A 19,038-nucleotide genomic window follows, 5' to 3' on the forward strand; every position below is an offset into this window, starting at 1 on the left:
ATTTTTCAATTTTGTGGCATACATGCTTTTGTAGTAAGATCTAATTATTCTCTGAATTTCCTCTGCGTCTGTGGTTATGTCCCCCTTTTCATTTCTGATCTTGTTAATTTTCATGTTCTCTCTCTGCCATTTGATTAATTGGGATAGGGATTAGTTTGTCAATCTTGTTGATTTTCTCCAGGAATGAATTTTTGTTTCATTGATTCTTTGGATTTTTTTCTGTATTTCTATTTTGTTGATTTCAGTCCTCAGTTTGATTATTTCTAGTCTTCTACTCCTCCTGGGTGAATCTGCTTCTTTTTTTCCCTAGAGCTTTCAGCTAATCTGTTAATTCTCTAATGTGTGCTTTCTCCATTTTCTTTTTGTGGGCACTTAGTGCTAGGAACTTTCCTCTTAGCACTGCCTTCATAGTGTCCCATAGGTTTGGATATGATGTGTCTTTAATTTCATTGAATTCAAGGAAGACTTTAATTTCTTTCTTTATTTCTTCCTTGACCCAGAGGTGCTTCAGTAGTTGACTGTTCAATTTCCATGAGTTTGTAGGCTTTCTAGGGTTAGAATTGTTGTTGAATTCTAACTTTATTCCATGGTGACCCGATAGTACACAGGTGGTTACTACAATTTCTTTGTACCTATGGATGTTTACTTTGTTACCAATTACGTGATCAATTTTTGAGAAGTTTCCATGTGATGCTGAGAAAAAGGTATATTCTTTTCTCTTTGGGTTGAATGTTCTATAGTTGTCTGTTAAATCCATTTGGTTCATTACATCTAATAGTTCTCTTATTCCTCTATTAAGTTTCTGTCTGGTTGACCTGTCCATTGGTGAGAGAGGAGTGTTGAGATCTCCTACTATTATAGTGTGGTGTTTGATGTATGCTTTGAGTTCTAGTAATGTTTCTTTTACATATGTGGGTGCTTTTATACTAGGGGCATACATATTCAGGATAGAGACTTCCTCCTGATGAATTTTTCCTGATATGAATACAAAGTGTCCATCTCCATCTCTTCTGATTGATTTTAGTTTGAAATCAATCTTGTTAGATATTAATATAGCCACTCCATCTTGTTTCTTTGGTCCATTTGATTATAAAACCTTTTCCCATCCCTTTACTCTGAGGTAGTGTCTGTCTTTGAGTTTGAGGTGTGTTTCTTGTAAACAGGAGAATGTTGAATCCTGATTTTATATCAATTCTCTTAACCTGTGCCATTTTATAGGTGAATTAAGTCCCTTGATATTAAGTGATATTAATGACCATTGGTTGTTAACTCTGGTTATTTTATTTATTTATTTATTTATTTATTTATTTATTTATTTAATGTGGTACAGTTTGTGTGTTTCCCTTTTTTGAGTTGTGCTGGTGGACGGTTGTCAGATGCTTGTGTTATTTTTTTTTTTTTTTTTTTTTTTTTTTTTTTTTTTTTTTTTTGGTTTTTCGAGACAGGGTTTCTCTGTGGCTTTGGAGCCTGTCCTGGAACTAGCTCTTGTAGACCAGGCTGGTCTCGAACTCACAGAGATCCGCCTGCCTCTGCCTCCCGAGTGCTGGGATTAAAGGTGCGCGCCACCACCGCCCGGCTGATGCTTGTGTTATTATGGGTGTTGTTGGCTTCCTTGGTTTGTGATTTTCCTTCTAGTATTTTCTGTAAGGCTGGGTTTGTGGCAACATATTGTTTAAATCTGTGTTTGTCTTGGAATATCTTTTTTTCTCCATCGTTGTTCAATGCAAGCTTTGCCGGGTATAGTAGTCTTGGCTTGCCTCCATGTTCTCTTAGCATCTGTAGCACATCTATCCAAGACCTCCTGGCTTTCATGGTTTCCATCGAGAAGTCAGGTGTAATTCTGATAGGTTTCCCTTTATATGTTACTTGACCTTTTTTCTTTGCAGCTCTTAATATCTGTTCTTTGTTCTGTATATTTTGTGTGTTGATTATTATATGGTGCGGGGATGCTTTTTTTGATCCAGTGTATTTGGTGTTCTGTATGCTTATTTTACCTTCATAGGAATATCCTTCTTTAGGTTGGGAAAGTTTTCTGCTATAATTTTGTTGAATATATTTTCTGGGCCTTTGATGTGTAATTCTTCTCCTCCTTCTATCCCTATTATTCTTAGGTTTCGTCTTTTCACGGTGTCCCAGATTTCCTGGATGTTTTGTGTTAAGAATTTGTTGGATTTGTTTTGTTCTTTAATCAGTGAGTTTATTATCTTCTGTGTCTGAGATTCTTTCTTCCATGTCTTATATTCTGTTGGTAATACTTGTCTCTGTAGTTCTTGTTCATTTACCCAGAATTTCCATATCCAGCCTACCCTCGGTTTGTGTTTTCTTCATTACCTCCATTTCATTTTTCAAGTCTTGAACTGTTTCACTTACCTGTTTAATTGCTTTTTCTTGTTTTTCTTAGGTATCTTTGAGAGATTTATCCATTTCTTTTACCTTTTTGTTTGTCATCTCCATTTCTTTATTGCAGCTTTTCACCTCGTTTAAGGTCCTCTATTATTTTTATAAAGTTCCATTTGAGGTCGATTTCTTTTATTTCTTTTTTAGTAGGGTGTTCAATTCTTCTAGTTTCGGGATCCCTGGATTCTGGTAATGTAGTGTTGCCTTTCACGTTTTTGGAGGAATTCTTGGATTGGCGCCTGCCCATCTCTTTCTTCAAATGGAGCCAGGAGAGTCTATGTGTCTTGGTCTAGTCTTTGCTGTGACTGACTCTTTGGGTGGATCTCCTCATTGCAGGAGCAGGAACTGTTTTTGTCCATGGGGGTAGAACTCCTCAGCACTGAAACAGGGATTCCTGGAAGCCCAGGGACACCACGGACAAAAGGCCTTATTTCTTCTTCTCGATTAATGAGCTATCCAATTCAAATTATTCCATAGCCCTTAAAAGTCTAGTCAATCTAATATACCCTTAAAGTTAAAGTTATTCGGGACTAAGATATATTATATATGGGCACATTTCTAAAATACGCTGTCTTTAATTTACTTTAAATAAGAACTTCTAAGAAAGTGAATCAAAAGTTTAAACATAAAGTAAAGAAAACCAGCCCACAAATGACAGTCAAAAAGAACCTAGATAACAATGAGGACCATAAGAAAGACATACATCGATCTAATCTACATGGGATGTAGAAAAAGACAAGATCTCAGTAAATTGGGAGCATGGAGACCTTGGGAGAAGGTTGAAGGGGAAGGAAGAGGCAGGGAGGGGAGCAGAGAAAAATGTAGAGCTCAATAAAAATCAATAAAAAAGTTCAAATGTTCTATGATATACTACTGTGACTTCATGAGAATTTTGTATGCAATTATTGTATAAATACGTTTTAAGTTGTTGTGTTGTGATTAGCAGTGTTTCCTTCATTTTTCTTCACTGAGAATTAAGGGCAAGTACTTTATTTTGTTTTATTTTGTTGGCTCCTTTATGATTTTATTTGAGATTATCTCAGGTTTTTTCTATAAAAAAGGTGAAAAGTCTCAAATTTTATTTGAGAGTATCTCTTAGTTTTTTTTCTATAAAAAATGTGACTATCTTAAGATAGTCAATGAGTGTTTCCTTAAAAGATTTCTCAATGGCTTTTCAGTGTTGTCATTGCACATGATAAAAAATTGACTTTATTTTTAAAGCCATGACTATCTCGTAGAATACTGCTTCTTTGAGAAAAGAATGTCTAAATTAATTTTTTCCTAGGTCTTTCTGCTAATATTTTTTAAAGAAGTAAACCACAGATGAATGAGTTTTAACAGTGGTCTAAATTACCATACATAGAAATAGACTGTACTTTTGACTATTAACAGTCCTTCATCTATCAGTTCTTTGTGCTTGAGTGAATTTTCACATTTGAGATCAAAATGGAAGGCACTGACAACAGTTTTCCACAAAGGTCATAAACGGACAAAAATATGTGCAGCACTTTCTTCTTACCAATTTGATTGGTGTTATTTTTAAATTAGCTCTTATTATTAATACATCTTTGCTTTGCAAGGTCTAAATTTGTTTCAGGTTCCTTTTATTGGTCCTAATATTGTTATATTTTCAGTGAAGTACTTTTGGTGGTATCTGTGTTCTCATTTTAGCTATTAGAAAGATAGGAAACGTGTGGCTCTGTCTTTATCTCCATCCATCGCCAGATGAAGATTCCCTCACGCTCCTGAGCTTACCAAGCCCAGCTGGACTGGGAATGAAAAAGCATGAGATAAAACCGGTCTCCCTGAACATGGCAGACAGTGAGGGCTGCTGAGAAGCCAAAGACAATGACACGGGATTTGGACCCTACTACATATACTGGCTTCGGGGGGGGGGGGGGGCTGGCCTGTTTGGATGCTCACCTTCCTAGACCTGGATGGAGTGGGGAGGAACTTGGACTTCCCATAGGGCTGGGAACCCTTACTGCTCTCTGGACAGGAGAGGGAGGGGGAGTAGAGAAGGGAGGGCGGTAAATGGGAGGCGGGGAAGAGGCGGAAATTTTTAATAAATAAAAAAAGAAAGATAGGAAATGTAAAAGACTAATTGTTATAAGAAAAATAAACTTTGAACTTACTGTATAAATAATAGGTAGATTAGTTGATGAGATGAAGTATGAGTTTTTCTTCACTATAAACAATAAAAGAACTATTTTGATTGAAATCCACTTTGTATATAACAAAACAAAATTTTACATTTATTTTCTAAAGTAAGGTATTCAAGCAATTATATTTCTAATATTATCATTTTTTTCTATTTGAAATATATAACTTATGTAATCATGTTAATTTCCATTATTTATGTTTTCTATTATCCCTGTTAGTGACCCTTACTGCATTGTAAGTGAAAGTGGGTACACTTTAAGAAACTTTTAAATTTCAATTTATTCAACCACTGTTTTGAACAATGTTTACTAGTATTTTAATTTCAACAAAAATACTCCTGCCAAACTTCCTGTTTAAACATTCACTTTCATTCGCATTAGACACTCACATTCAAGTTGCACTAGACACTCCCACTCAAGTCACATTTGCATTAGATATTCTTACCCATTCCCATTAGACATTCCAATACTTGTCACATTTTGCAAACACTTCTTAGAGGTTTATTTATGTAAAGGATCTGCCCTTGATTTCATCAAGCTGCATTTCATATTAAATATTGTAATTGTTTAAGTTTCAACAATATTCAAAGATGCTATAATAACAAAGTTTTATAAATGTCCATGTTTTTTAAGAGTATTATTGTCAGTTTTTTCTTTTTTATGAACTATGGATGTCTGGACATGACATCTGTGATTCAATATGGTATCTATAATTATTGAGCTTTCAAATGTTTTTGTAGCCATAGGTTTTTAATATTATTTTCTGTGTAATGCATATTTGTTTTAGAAAAATGTAGAATTGAGGTATAAATAATTTAATTTTCTTTACTTTATACTATATCAGGAAAATTATTATAGTTTACTTAGAATTCTAGTTTGAAAGTTCAATTAGTTTAGAAAGCAGTTATTTTACCGGTATAAGATCATTCTCTGTTAAACTTTGGCATCACATGTCCTAAAATTACAATGATATAGAGAAGATTAACTTGCCCATGTGCAAGGATGGCACATAATTAATCCTTTTTATTTTATATTATTAATTTTATATAGATGGTTTTGCAACAAAATAAAGATTCTCTCATTTATTTTTATATGTGTATGATCAAAATGAATACCTGATAGTATAATATACAATCATAATAAATACTTCCTCCTTGAAACTACCAAGTCTTGAGAAAAAATCTTTCAGTTAAAAAGAAAATCACATATTTCTTTTGAAAAATTTTCCTTAGTGTCCACAACTAAATTGTTTAATTCTGAGAGTTTTGGTAAAAATGTTTAACTTTTCTACATACTAGAGAGTCTCAATTGAAATTGTTTTAGTACTTTGTTTGTAAATGTCTCATTATTTTTTACGGTGAACAAATTACCAGTTCTCATTTAATTAGGATTGATACTTTGTTATACATAACATTGAAATCTATTAGCTCTCATGTAGCCAAACTGATTTAGTAATGAAAATATAGCCCTTGAATAGATTATCAGAAATCTTTTCATTGTTCCCACTATGGAAACTTTTATTGTTCACTAATTATTATATAAAATATTATTTTTTAAAAATATGATTGGCTTTTAAAAACAAAACATGCTTTACAATATAAAATTACACAAAAGATAGATTATAAACTATTTTTAATAATTACTCAATTGGGGAGTAATTTAAATTGTTCTGTGCTTAATCCACGATGGTAAATAAAAAAAAAACTAATAATTGATACATTATTGGTTGTATAATTTTGAGAAGCAAGATAAAACATATTTTTTATTTATTTTATTATTTGCCAGGTATGTCCTTAATTACAAAGTCAATGAAAGGATTATTTCAATATTATGTAAAATTGAAGAAAATTGATTATAATCACATTTGTTTATATGGAAATATTTTCAGTAATTCAATATTAATTTAAATAGCTTTTAATTTTTCTAACCTTGAGGTAATAAAAAAATCACCAGCTCTTATGTTAAGTAAACAGAGACATCGCTTATATTCAAGGCTGTAAAAAAAACTCAGAATGGAATTGTCATAAAACCTGCATAACCAATTTATGAGTCATTAAATTTTATTAATGTCTTTCAATTTTGTCACTCAGTTACTGAAAGTTATGTGTTAGGTAGCATCATTTGTGATGTTCAGATAAAATAATTATATTGTCTGCAGAGATTTATTTATTTGAGAGTGTATTCAATCCCAGTTGGTGTCATGACTGCATGAATATGTTAACCAAACAGAAGTGAAGACATAATACAATTTTCAGTACAAAATGAGGTATTTCTCTCAACTTCATAAATACATGAAGTTTATATTCAAGGACACAGAATTATATAGTAGCATGATTTTAGAAACAAAAAAGTTTAGCATGCTACATAACCTTATCATTATTTGAATCTAGAGGAATTGCTAATAGTTAACAAAATTCCCTATGGTGCCACAACTCAAGTAAAGATGTATAAATTTTAGTATTTCATAAGATTAAAACATACATTTCAAAATACACAGAAATCATACAGGTGATTAAAAATTATTAAGTCTTCTTACATTTGAAAACTGATAGATATTAATGAATCATATGTTTACTAATTGATAAACTTGCTTGAATGTCAAAAGAACAAATTTAATTTGATAATTAAGTAGTTCTAGTATATTTTAATTAAATTGTCTTAGTGTATTTATAAGCACATTTCTACACATATGTGTTAATTTTTTAAATTTCTAAGAGAAAGAAGTGGTGTGAATTCAAATTTAAGACAGCTTTTCAAAAACAATAAATATATATATTTAGAATATTAGTGTCTTTCTAGATTGTGGTGCCTTTGTTACAAACTGTGATCATCCTGTTTAATTCATAGCTTATCATTCATTTTGTTTCATAAAACTTCTACATTATTCAGTATTTTCTGAGTATGTGCTTCTGCTATTTTTCCTTTCATTCATGTCATTTGAATTTAAAGTAACTACAGTAGCTGTCTCTATGAAGTTTTACACTTTAATTAAACCTTAAATACTCAATAATATTAAAGTAGTATGAATAAAATAGTTATCATATGTACTCACTCATAAGTGTTTTTTAAACATAAAGCCAAGAAAACCAGCCCACAATTCACAATTCTAAAGAACCTAGACAACAATGATGATGCTAAGAGAGACATACATAGATCTAATCTACATGGGTAGTAGAAAAAGACAAGATCTCCTGAGTAAATAGGGAGCATGGGGAACTTTAGAGAGGGTTGAAGTGGAGGGTTGAAACAGGGAGGGGAGCAGAGAAAAATGTAGAGCTCAACAAAAATCAACAGAAAAGTAGCTTTACACTAAAAAATGTAACTGTAGTATTTGTTTCAATGAAGTTTTACACTTTAATTAAACCTTAAAGACTAAAAAGAAAGACTCAATAACATTATAATATGAATAGTTATTTTTGTTGCCTATATATTGAGATTCCATCTTTTCTTGTACAGGAAAAATTAATTTCATATTTGCTAACATAATTTCTACTCAATTTTATAATTAAAATCAATGTTAATTTTAACATTATTGTTATTATTTATATTAACCCCAATTTTATTGCAATGTAAATAAGAGTATAGCAATTGTCTATATAATATTAGATTAGCACGTTTGTATAGGTCTAATTTGTACCTTCTTCAATAGAGTGTGGAATGGACTTTCCAGCCTCATAAAATAATTTTTGGTATATATACACATATTCATTATTGTATAGATTTCAGCATAGAATATGGATTCACTTATATTTAGAGGATTTAACTAGCTTTCACAATGGGGTATGTATACAATAATCATCGTTTGTGTCTTTTAAATGGAGATAGTACTAAAAATGCCACTGTATGTTAAAGATGTAAATTTTAAAATACAAGAGTAGTCTCAAGTTTTAACTTACAATTTGTAATTGTGTTTTAAAAAAGAATAGATGGTTTTCATGAATATATTAAAATGGGTATGATAGACATTCCTTTACTTATTGGTATTTTAGATACTCACACTTCATCGTATTTCATGCAATTTCAGTGGCAACACTTTCTGTAATTTGTACTGAATGATATATCTATAAATAAATCTTTCTCATTGTAATAACTTATGTTCTGATACTTTTAGAAGCATCAGTTTCAAGCAGGAGATTATTGTTTTATTAATATCTCCCTGAATTCTAAAATACTTTCAGTATAATAACTTCTATAATCTTTATGATATGAGTCATTATTGGTGATGAGTTAATTGGAACTTTATGCATCAACATCCTTGTTCACAACAATGTGAGGTAACTGGTCTATTCCACTTAATGTACACCAATATCATTGGCAATATTAATTTATATTTTCTAGTGTTTTATTTTTATGTTATTGATTTTATTATATTTATATTCTTTAAATAACCATAAAATAAAATAATATTATATTTTTGAGCCCTTCATTGGACAAATCATGCCTATTAATAGAGTTAAACATAAGTCAAACTAAAAGTAGTGATGAGTTTCTCAAATATTTAATGAAAGGCAATGTGGTGAATATTGTCATTCTTAGTGAATGATGGATCCTTGAAGATAAGGATATGACAAAATGACTGTTGTTATTGTGAAGTACCCCCTTGTGTAGCCTAAGTTGTTTAACTGCAAGTATTTTAAAACAAAGGTAAAAAGCAAAACAAAGCATTAATGTTTTGTTTAATTGAAGAAAAATACCAGATTAGAATAAGATTTTTAAAAACTTCAAAACAATTACAAAATACAAAACCATATTATACTACAATAATTTCAAGTGTGTGTGTATGTATGTATGTATGTATGTATGTATGTATGTATGTATGTATGTTTAGAGTGAATTGCCTTGCAATTTTAATCCCAAACACCCAAAGACAATTCCAGTATAAAAAACAGTCTACGGAGGCAATACTTTTTCTCTTCAGTCACATGCAAGTAATAATTAAATCCTTTAGGTCTTATCTCTACAATTCATTCACATTTTTCTTTATTCACTTTCTTTTTCTAATTGTTTTCATCTTACTGATTCTAAAATAACAGATTGTGTTACATGCTACTTTTCATTTGTCTAATCAATATCTCGTGTCCCTTGATATTCTTTCTGTATTAGAAATCCAATAAATTTATGTCTAAAATAAAAATAAAGTCTATGATATATAGCTTTATCTTTCTGCTACATAAAGAATAAAGACTAAGTAACTGGTTTTCAAGGAATTTTGTAGTGTTAACTATAACTACATATACATACTATTTTTAACCATCTAGTGTATCTGATGTTTTTGATTCTGCTATTCTATTTCCCTAATAATGTCATGAACTTTGGTGACCTTATATAATTATACAATTTTCCATTTTCTATAACTACTTTGTGAATTTATTTAACTTAAGACAATTTTCTTGGGGAACTATAATTGCTTCATATGGTCAGTGAAGTTAATGTACAGTTTTGTACAGTAAGAAATGAACAAGTAAATATAACATCCAAGATAATAAAATAAAAATTTCTATCTGAGAATTAATTAAAACCAAAAAACTGAAGGTGACATAATATCAATTTAGAAAAGCATAGAAATCACTTAATTCTTTCCATATAAACCACAAAATTTTAATAAAATTAAAATGAGTTATGTAGATTAATTTTTCTTCTCCTGTTAAACACTACATTATAGAAACTTCATTGTATAACTCCATCAATTCTAGAAAGACTTTTATTATTTATTTCAGATATTTTTATCTTATCTGATGTTTATGAATTATACTCAGCTAGCATCAAATAAAAAATATCCCCATTTATTTATCTGTAACTACTTCTTATCTCAAGGGATATGAGAAGTATTTAATAAAAGATGCATCATTGTGTCTGAATTCTTCAAAGTAAAAAGATATATAAGCAAATTTTATATATACACATATGATATAAAAACAAATGAAGTTGATAGAACTTATATTTTCTTCTGCATTTAAAAAGCAAAAGCAGGAAAAAAAGCAGGAAAAAAACTAAAAAAAAATAAAAAATAAAAAAGCAAAAGCAGGAAAATGAAAATTATATTCTTCTCAAAACTCATTCATATTTGTATTTAGAGAGATGCTTTTTTTGAATCATTTCAGAATTGTTTCTAATGTCCTGGCTGTTTCATATTGACAAATTTATTTTTTAACTCTCTGGCCTGTCAAACACATATATTTTTTAATAAAATATGTGGTTATATCTGTTATCAGCTTTGATTTCTGACACAAATGTAACATTACTGTCCCACAAAAGTGTAGCCAACACTCTGAGAATTGACTGTATCAGGCCCAAAGCAAAAACAAACTTTTATAAAGTACCTCTTTTATGTAAGGTAGTGTGCTTGTCACTATACATATGTTACTTAGTACTTTAGAGTCGCCCTAATGTTAAGAAGTGGTGGAATAAGGATCCATGTAAAAATCATAATGAGTCTGTTTTCTTTCATTAGACCACATCACAATTTTTGGTAGAGCTGTGCCTTCCAGATCTCTTGATTTGAAATTCAAAGACTTGCTCCATATTTTATTTTCTTGTTCATTTTTAGATTGTTTTATATTTCATCAACCAGTTCAAACAAATTATCTTGCTCTACCTTGGCCCTTCTTCCACTTTGTATCTTCCATCAAAGTGTGGGCAAGTAATATTGGCAATAATTATTTGTAGCAGATGTTTATTAAGATAGCAAGAACTACTGTTCATTCTGGAGGTTATATTTTCAACAAATATGTACATGAGACATAATGAATAAATATCAGTTGATTAAAATGCAAATCATCAGTACATATTCCAAAAACATTAATTTGATAGTGAGCTAAAACTGTTTTATTCCACCTTAACATAAAGAGTATATTGAGGTACTTTCCATCTATCTATTGGACCTTTCCAATGTATAAAGCATGATTATGTTTTAATTGCTCTAAATTTCACAGTAAGTAACATAAAGCAATTTTCCTCAAGAAATAGTATATTGTATTCAATATAGCTGATACATACTGGTACAAATAAAAATGCAAATCAAGTGAGTCATCATATATTTATAGAGTATTAAGTCATTAATTTAGGAATAACTTTTTTTTTTACTTTAACAATGTTAAACCAGTAAGTTTCAATCACATAGCACAAATTGGAGAACGATTGGATTTTTGATTTATTCTACTTCAAATATTCAAAGTGTATGTACTAATTGAAACATTAATGTTAATAATATCCAAGATATATACTCTAATTCTATAATGCATAATATATTTAATTCCAAACTTCAAATTTCAGTATCCATGTAGGAAGTATTATTATTGATTTAAAAATCAGGGAACATGCATTATGCTGCACTGATTAGAGGTAATGAAATTCAGGATTGGGAGTTAGCTCATTTTGAATAAAGCACAAGACATGTCATCTAACAGTTGCCTAAGTTAAATTGCTGAAATTTTGTAGTTCAGTAACCAATTTATTTTGTGATGTAGAAAATTATGTTAACATTACTTGTCTACTACATAGTTATGAGGATTACCTTCAGTTACTGATAAAGGAAGGGGCAATTATAATTGACTGTTATGAGCAAATAAATGCCTTTGTTCACGAGTAGTTTACACACTAAAAATTCAAGTCATTGTATACAATAAAAAGTACATGATTAATTACAATTTTGCATTATTTTTCTCTAGATATAGAAATAAATTATATAAGATATAGTCTCATTTCTAAAACTTAATCAATTAAGATGAGAATAACTTATATATTATAGCCATCTGATTTACTAAGTATGATGATATTTTCTGACAGGGTCTCATTTATTAGTCCTGCTTAGTTATACACTCAAGCTCCAGATTCAGCCTGCCAAAATTCTGTAAATGCAATCATGCATCCCTTCTTTTTCTCAGTTAATGTCTTGTTTTTTGAAAGGTAAAACACATTATTTAATGTAGGTAGGCTGGTGTCTGACAAAATATATTTCTAACTAAAATAAAGACAAGTTATTTTATTGCTTTTTTAGTTACTTTGATTTCAGTCAAATATATTTATTGATCCTAATGACACCTGAAGCTTATTTGCCAGATTCAGGCATCTTCTTTACAATTACCCATCCTAATAAACTTCAAAACAAATATATTCAGAAATGCACTGTTGAATAAATTCACAATAATACATATGCTTCAGTGGAAATACTACTATCAGTTATTGTAGATTTATGTTTAAAATCCATTTCCTTTATTAACCATATTTATAAATTGTCAAAATACAGTTTGAAAAAATGTGTATTTTATCATGTCCAGTCTCAAATATTGTAAATAATGTATCTCTTAAACCCTGATAATCTTATCTGATGTTAAAAACTTAAGAAAATAATTGAAAATATACAAGAGCTTGATATGTAGCTTAATGGTAGAGAACTTGCCTAGTATGGGCAAGTCCTTAGGATCCATGCCTATTACACCATTATGAAATGATAGATACAAACACAGAGATGAATCTATGTTTGCAATTTGAACATGCATCTTCTTTTGTATTTTAACCAGGCTTTTCCTGAGCACAATTTTATGTATTTTAATGTTGCATACTATGCATAATAATTAAAATATAGTACAACTTTAAACATCATTCTTTTGTTTCACCTAAAATTAAGGAATTAGAAAACTGGTTTCAGAACACAGAAGAAATTGATGTTTCTTAAGTTGTATATCCCTCAAAATCAATGCTAGATGCTGTCTGAAAAATTGTCATTTTATATTGGAAGAGAAAAATCACTATGAGCTAGATGTCATTGGGAAAGTTTCATAGAGGACATTAAACACAATATATTGAAATGGATAAAATAAGAAATGTCCGGTGGTGGGATAAATAAATCAAGCACATTCCATTTGTTTGGGCCAGTGTATCCTGCCATCTTTGAAATTTTAAAATGTTAAGGCCATATTAATGGTAATTTTGTGGAATAAAATCACAGGCTGTAGGAAATTTGATTTCTATTTGGAATATCTGACTCATCCTATATCCTTATTACTTTGTCAAAATACTGAAGTTCAGTCTCTAGTCTTTTACTGAACACAGACTTTATGTGCTCACCCCATCTGTTAAATCCAATCAGAATGATTTTATTATTAATTCTCAGTCCTAGAAAGTACTGATATTCTCTCATTTTGAAGTTCTATTATCTTTCATTATAACAGTTTCTATGTTGTTTTAAATGTTTTCAGACAATTGCATTTCATTTTATATCCTCAACCTACTATTTTTATTACTTTATTTTATTTATCCCCTCTCTATTTTTTAAAGTTGATCAATGTCCTGATGAGGTATAATCTCCATATATAATCCTGACCATTCTTCAGTTTTGACAAAAATAATAATGCACAGAAAAAGTAATAATTCCACTTCTGACAATTTACTGTATAATTTTATAAATGTTTCAATTTTAAAATATCTTTATATATCATATTATTAGAGGGGAATTTAGCTAGTAATAATTTTCTTAGTATTTATATCATATATACTACTTCCAAAAAAAGTGAATTGTAAAGAAAACCACTGTTAAAACGTTTAGAGCTTTCTGGTAGTAGTGTCGCAAACCTTTAATCTCAACACTTGAGAGGCAGAGACAGGTGGATCTCTGGAAATTCAAGACCAGCCTGGTTTACAGAGTGAGTTCCCAGGACAGCCACTGATACACAGAAAAGCCCAGTCTCACAAAACAAAATAAAAAACAACAGACAGAAACTTTCAATTTGGGACTAGATAGATGGGTCATTGGTGATGAGGAGCAGAAGGAGAGAGAACATGAGAAAGAAAGTCAGGACCGTGAGGGAACCTCCAGCTGGCGACAGATGGGGAAGGTGACTGAGCCCCACATTGGAGCACTGGACTGAGCTCCCAAGGTCCCGATGAGGAGCAGAAGGAGCGAGAACATGAGGGAGAAAGTCAGGAACGAGAGGGGTGCGTTCACTCATGGAGACGGTGGGACAGAACTAATGGGAGATCACCAACTCCAGTTGGAATGGGACTGATGGATCATGCGACCAAACCCGTCTCTCTGAGTGTGACCAACAGCGGGGGCTGACTGAGAAGCAAAGGACAATGGCTCTGGGCTCTGATTGTTCTTCATGGACGGGCTCTGTGGGAGCCTTCTCAGCTTGGTCGATCACCTTCCTGGACCTGGGGGGAGTTGGGAGGACCTTGGTCTTAGCATAGAGTGGGGAACCCTGATGGCTCCTTGGCCTTGAGAGGGAGGGTGGAGGGAAGGGGAGGGAAGGGGGAGAAGGAGGGGAGAGAAAGGGGAGAAGGAGGGGAGGGAGGGGGGAGGAGGAGGGAAGGAGATGGAAATTTTTAAATATAAAAAAAAATAAACCATGAGAGAAAAAAAAAAAAAAAAAAGAACACTGACTGCTCTTCTTAAAGGACTTGGGTTCAATTTCAAGCCACGCACATGACAGCTCAGAACTGTCTGTAACCTCAGTTCCAGGGCTTCTGACACCTCATACAGACAGAAATTCGGGCAAAACACCAATGCACATAAAAATAAATTGAAAAGGAACATCATTCATGCTCCCAACAGAGCTCTTAAAAAATAGTTTAGGGGGTTGGATAGATGTCTCAGTGTTTAAAACACTGGTTGCTTTTTGAGAGGTCCTGAGTTCAATTCGCTGCACTCACATGACAGTTCACAACTGTCTGTAACTCTAGTTCCAGATGATCTGACAACCTCAAACAGACACAAATACATGCAAGCAGAACAACAATGCACATAAAATAAGAATAAATAAATCATTAAAAATTAAAAATAGTTTATAGTTCCTGTCATTGATGCAATTAAGAGTCAATACCTAAATATGAAAAAAGTTTAATTAATAAAGTGATTATCTAAGGCATGATATTTTCACTTTATTTTATGAGTTTGTTTCTCTGTGTTAAATGTTAATTGTTTAATTAAAACTATAAAATAGTTTTCTCAGGATTTGTATGTAGTGGCTTTTTCACCCACATTTAATTGTGACAGTACACAATTCAAAATGTAAACAAAAAACTACACAGAAAGAAGCTTTGCCATTTATGGTGGCAAAGCTTGTGTAGTTCCTATGCATTGCTATAATTCATTATTAGTCATTATACATATAACTAATCACTTTTTGCCTGTTTATTTTAAAACTATTGCTTCAATAAATTCATGCATTAGAATCATACAGGTTATGATTCAATATACATATAGTATCCTTAAAATGATGAGCCAAAACTTTGAGACTAAAATGTTACCTATTAGAAAAACTATAAATAGGATTCCCTGGAAACCCACAAATAAGCTTAGATTAGTGCCTTGCTCAATCATCATCAGAGAAGCTTCCTTCTGAATCAGATAGGGACAAATACAGAGACCCACAGCCAAATATTATGCAGACAATAAGAGATATTAAAACACTCAGTCCTAAAAGGGATGTCCCTATAAAATCCTTCCCTCAGGCACAGTGAACTTTATGGAAGAGGTGGAAATATTGTAAGAGCCATTGGGGATGGAGGACACCAAGAAAACTAGACCTTCTATATGAACATTTACCCCTAGTTTCAGACCTCCTCCAGTGACAGACCTTTTCTAACAAACAAGGTCAACCTAATCTTTGCTAGAATAGTTCTACCAGCTAGGTTCTGAGTATTCAAACTTATGAACCTATGGGGGCCATTCACATTCAAACTATTACACTCCTACTTGATTCCACAAAATGAGAGTTATAAATCTGGTTGGCAATAAATATGATTAGCATATTCATATAAAGTACACCATTTTATACATGTTACAAACTACTGAAAAAATGCAAATACAAAGAAATTCTTTAAAATTATCATTTACTTTTTTCATAATTCTAACCCTTATATATTTAAGTCTATTATAAAAGAAATTCATACTTAACAATTACTTGGGGACCGTAACTATTTATTTACTTTTATGTAATTTGTGCCCAAGAAATATTGAATAAAAACTACAAGTTTAACTTTTTAAAAACTTTATATATTTTTATTAATTTGGACATTATTATAATCAGCATTCTAATTTCATAATTATTAGAAGTATGATTTATGCAGATTATTTAAATCTTACAAGTTAAAAAAAATCTTTTATGTAAGCAAATGCTGCTAGTTGGGCCTGCCATGAAGTAAGTAACTCAGGAACAGGACTCATGAGCCTAGTAAATTCTCCTAGTAAAAACATCTGTCTCTCATGGTGATCTTTTTGGAGACATTAACACACATTCTCAATACTTATTACTGAATTCATCTGTATTTAAACACTAACATTCTCAAGGAACATATACAAACAGATATGCACTGATGTACACATAGTTGATGCCATATTTTTTAAGTTTCTAATACCATATTATGACACAATTCTTTTGCATGACAAGCCATTTAAAACAAATACAGTCTAACTCAAGGATCTAAATGATTCACCTTATCATCCAACCCTCCAGGAGGTCATCTGAGGGAATATCAAGGATGTACACGCAGAAGCAATGTAAGAGCCAGAGGACAGCTGTGAATTTTTTCTCAGTATTACAAAGTTATTGCACTGTTGAACTCATAGTAGCTCTCAGTACCTTCGCAAGACCAGATCAAGTAAATCAAAATTCCACCATAAACATCAGAGATAATCTCCAGAAAATACACTATACAGACGAGATATTGGCAGTTGATGGTTGCTAAAGGAATGAGAACCATTTCCTTATAAGGCCATTTTCAAGTGGATTGCCCCATTCTCATATACACATGGGTTGCATTAACTAGGCTTAGTGGGTTGTCAAGGAAAGGAAAGGGATATGAATTAGAGAGGAGAACATATTAAAGAGTATAGGGGGAGTTGGAGGAGTCAATGAGGGTAGATATTTCATTGTATACACGTACGAAATTGTCAATAATAAAGAAAACTAAACACAATAAAAGTTGTGTAAAGACCTAAGACCTAAATATCAATAAAGTGAACTCTTTGTTGCCATTGGAAAAAAGAAAAAGAAAAAAATTAAATGAAAGATTCTAGAATTATATCAGTAGCTTTTTCTCTTCCATAATAGGATGGCTAACACTTTATTAACTTGGTGTGATTTATTTTTACATCTGATTATGTTGATTTTATATTTATTTCTCAAGTTTGTAAACACAAACAGACTTTCATTCAACATGAAATAATGAAACTGGCTAAGTTAGAAAAAATATCTTACCTCAAGAGCTTGTTTGAAAAACAATTCATTGATTATATGTATAGTAAAGCTATTATAGATATCCACAGAGATTTTGGTCTTAATAATATGGGGAGTTTAATGAGTTTATTACCTCCAAGGAAAAAGGAAAGCGGTTTCAGGTATTTAGGGGATGAATTTGGAGAAAAATAATTTCCACATTTGTTTGTTAAATAATTCAGTAATTGATGTTTATTTTCTTTCCAATTTGTTGAATCATAACACATTTTACTGCTTGAAAAATAGTTATAGTGTTGTGATATTCATAGATAGTTGTCAATAAAGAATGATAAAGCACATGTACTAGGAAAAATGTGAAGAATGACAAGAATGGCATGTCACTTTGCCTATGGCTTATTTCACTTATCTATGTAAAATAAAGGGTTGTATTCATTTTCATAATTTTCTCGTAGGATTGACACAAACCTAGCCACATAAAACTCTATCTTTCAAAATTTGGGATGCTAGTAATCCATGCAGGTTTGTTTAGCTTCTTTGCTTATTGTCTCACAAACAGACTAGAGGTGTTAAATACTTTGCATTTTATCTGTAATGGAAAACTCCACTGTTCACGTTATTGAGTGTTTACTTTCTGAATAATGGTCAGGGGCACAATTTGTTTCTAGATATTTTTGTTAGCTCCATAGCTCCATCCTTCTCAGATACTTAGTGAATGTTAAACCCTCTCACACTTCCAATTTTTGTCAAATCTTCTTATACCCACTGGAAAATGCTGCTTCTGAGATCTCATATTACAAACTTAAGTCCTCCCAAATAATCTTTTTGATAAGTGCTGAGTCAAATGATTATTAAGGTAATTGTATCAGCCAAATTCCTATTACCACTCAAAGTAACATAATCACAGTCATATCAGATTCACCAAAGCCCAAAGATTTAAAAAGATAACTGTGTAAAAGTTAGGCATTTTAGAATTCTGCCTATCAGAAAATGATGGAATAGCAATGATACTCTACACTTCTGAATATTGTTTTTAACTAAACCACTTTATGAAAATAAAGTGACTTCTAGATAAGTCATTACATATACCATTATTTTCTCATGGAGTTTTGTTCTATTTTTCTTTCAGATAGAGGGCAAAAAATTGAAAACAAACAAAAACAAATCAACAAAGCATAGCATTGCATTATATGTTTATTGGCAAGTTACTGAGAGATTCAGCCCATTGATAACACAGGGACATAATGCATTGAACTCTATTAATAATAAATATTTTCAGACCTATCAATAGTTCAAACTGTTAT

The 19,038-nt window shown here is 31.3% G+C and overlaps 1 protein-coding gene and 1 non-coding gene across 9 annotated transcripts in view; both read left to right on the forward strand.

Annotated features, from left to right (window-relative positions):
* Pcdh11x (protocadherin 11 X-linked) overlaps window positions 1-19,038 on the forward strand; it is a 548,040-nt gene that overhangs the window by 40,100 nt on the left and 488,902 nt on the right. The gene's annotated exons all lie outside the window — the stretch shown is intronic.
* LOC119805617 lies at window positions 5,492-5,597 on the forward strand. Its single transcript, XR_005283936.1, has one exon. It is a non-coding gene; the product is annotated as a U6 spliceosomal RNA (small nuclear RNA).

The sequence above is a fragment of the Arvicola amphibius genome, chromosome X (assembly GCF_903992535.2).
Source record: "Arvicola amphibius chromosome X, mArvAmp1.2, whole genome shotgun sequence".
In the NCBI taxonomy this organism is placed as follows: domain Eukaryota; kingdom Metazoa; phylum Chordata; class Mammalia; order Rodentia; family Cricetidae; genus Arvicola; species Arvicola amphibius.